Here is a 2,953-nt window from a genome sequence, read left to right on the forward strand (position 1 = left end):
AGCCCAACACATTGAGAAAGCTAACACACCACTAGCAGATACCGACACCTACCAACAGATGGCGATAGACCCAATAACACAGTTAGAGAACTGGATGACAACAACCCTGAAGAAATTACACAACTCAAGAGATGTCAGCAAGAAAAACAGAGCTCCGTCAACAAACACATTGAACTAGACCCTATGTACAAACTATTGAAAAACAGAACCAGAAGTGATGTCAACCACCCCAGCAAACTGAGGCATATAAATAACAAGCGGACAGAACACCAATGCTTCACTGGAGGTGCACTGATGATGTTACCGAGCAGGGTGACGAAACATCTGCAACCAAGCACACTGGATCAGTGAGCAAGTCTACAACCTCATCCACAAATCGAGCTACAAATCTTCTCAAAAACTTTAAATCTAGAAAATTGCTTGTTTATGTTCTGGCCACTAAAAGCAAGTCAAATTAAACCTGGCCAATTATTCCATCAATCTACTACTAATAATTAGCAAAGTGACAGAAGGGTCATTGACAGTGCTAATAAATGAACATTTATCAATAACCTGCTTGCTGACAGCCACTTTAATTTCCAACTTGGCGACTCAGCCCCTGACCTCCATTACAGTTTTGATTCAAACATAAAAATTAAAAGCTGAATTCAAGAGATGAGGTGAAAGTGTTTGCCCTTGACATCAAGTCACCATTTGACCATGTATGACATCAAAGATACCTAGAAAAACTGAAGTCAATGGGAATCAAGGGGAAAAAAATACCACTGATTGAGCAGCACAGTGGCTCAACAGTTAACACTGCAGCCTCACAATGCCAGGACCTGGGTTAAATCCCACCCTTGGATGACCATCTGTGTGGAGTTTGTACATTCTCCCATGTCCAAAGATGTGCAGGTTAGGAGGTTTGGCCATGCTAAATTGCCTGTAGTATCCAGGGAGGTGCAGGCTAGGTGGATTAGCCATGGGAAATGCAGGGTTACAGGGATGGGGTAGGGGGAGTTGTTCTGGGTGGGACGTTCTTCGGAAGGTCAGTGTGCACTTGATGGGCCTGCTCCCACACTGTAGGGATTCTATGAGTCATACCTACACAATGGAAGATGGTTATGATTGTTAGAAACCAATCACCTTGGTCCCAGTACAGCGCTGTAGGAGTTCCTCACAGCACTATACAAGGTCTAAGCATATTTACATCCTTTATCAATTACCATCCCTCCATTGAAAGGTGCGAAGTGGGAATGTTCACCAATGTGTGCATAATGTTCAGCACCATCCATAACTCCTCAGATACTGAAACAGTCCCTTTCCATACACATCAAGCAGGACACCATGCAGGGTTGATCTGATGTGTGACAAGTAATATTTGTACCAAATAAGTGCTAGACAAAAACAGCTTATATTTCAGAGTATCAAAATATCTTCCCTTGACTATCAATAATATTACCATTGCTGAATACCCCACTATCAACATCCTGGGAGTTATCCTTGACCTGAAATTGATTGAATTAACCATTTAAATACTGTAGATTCAGCAGCAAATCAAAGGGTCAGCATTCAGTAGTGAATACTTCACTCCGACTCCCCAAAGGGATCCACCATCAACAAGTTACAAGTTGAGCGTGTGACAGAATACTCATCATGTGTTCAGATGAGTGCAACTTCTACAATAATTATACAGTAAATGGCAGAACCCTTAAAAGCATTAACATACAGAGAGGTCTAGCCATACAAGTTCACAGTTCCCTGAAAGTGGCAACATGAGTGGATAAAGTTGTCATGAAGGTGTATGGCATGCTTGCCTTCATCAATAGGGGCATATAGTATAAAAATATTGGCAAGTAATGTTGGAGCTATATAGAACTTTAGTTGGGCATTGTGTGGAATATTGCATACAGTTGTTGTTGCCTCATTACCAGAAGGATGAGGAAGCTTTGGGAAAGTACATAAAAAGTTTACAGAATGTTGACTGGCCTGGAGGGTATTATCTATGAGGACAGATTGGACAACCTTGGCTTGTTTTCACTTGAACATCTTGCTGAGGGGCAACTTGATAGAAGTTTACAAAATTATAAGAGGCATGGTTAGAATGGATTGTCTGAGGTTTCTTTTTCCCAGGGTAGAAATGTTAATTACTAGGTTTAAGGTAAAAGGGGGAATGTTTAAAGGAAATATGAGAGGCAAGCTTTTTACACAGAGAGTAGTAAGTGTCTCAAATGCAATGCCAGAAAAGGTGGTAGAAGCAGATACAATGATAATGTTTAAGAGGCATCCTGACAGATACACGAGTAGGCCAGGGAGGGAGGGACATGGATCACATGGAGGCAAAAGGGTTTTAGTTTAGAAAGGTGTCATGTGTCATGCAGGCTTAGTGGGCCAAAGGGTCTGTTCCTTTGTTGTACTGTCCTTTGTTCTTTGCAAAACACTGGAACAGCTTGATTTAATGGACACCATATCCACTATGTTCAGCACTCACTCCATCTACCACTGACTGTAGTGGCATCTGTGTGTACCATCTAGGAAATGCACTGCAGGAATTCTCTCCGATGACTGCACCTTCTAAACCAATGACCTCTACCACCTAGAAGGACAAAGGCAGTAGATCTACGGGAACACCACTGCCAGCAAGTTCCCTTCCAAGCCACATACCAACCCGATTTGAAACTATGTTATAATTATATATAAAGTTTCTTCACTGTCACTGAATTAAGATTTTGGAGCTGCCTTCTTTATAGCACTAAACCAGTATTTATGCCACTTGGATGCACTAGGCCAAAAAGATGGCTCACCACCATCTATGTCGGGGCAACTAGGGATGGGAAAAATGCTGGCCAACTGTGACCAATGACCACAATACATGAAAAAATACATTTGAAACAATTCTTAGAAAGCATGTATAAATGCTACCAATGTTATTAATGACTCTTAGCAGAAACTATGAGATGATGACAAGATTACG

This window comes from Rhincodon typus, chromosome 2 (assembly GCF_021869965.1).
Source record: "Rhincodon typus isolate 14 chromosome 2, sRhiTyp1.1, whole genome shotgun sequence".
In the NCBI taxonomy this organism is placed as follows: domain Eukaryota; kingdom Metazoa; phylum Chordata; class Chondrichthyes; order Orectolobiformes; family Rhincodontidae; genus Rhincodon; species Rhincodon typus.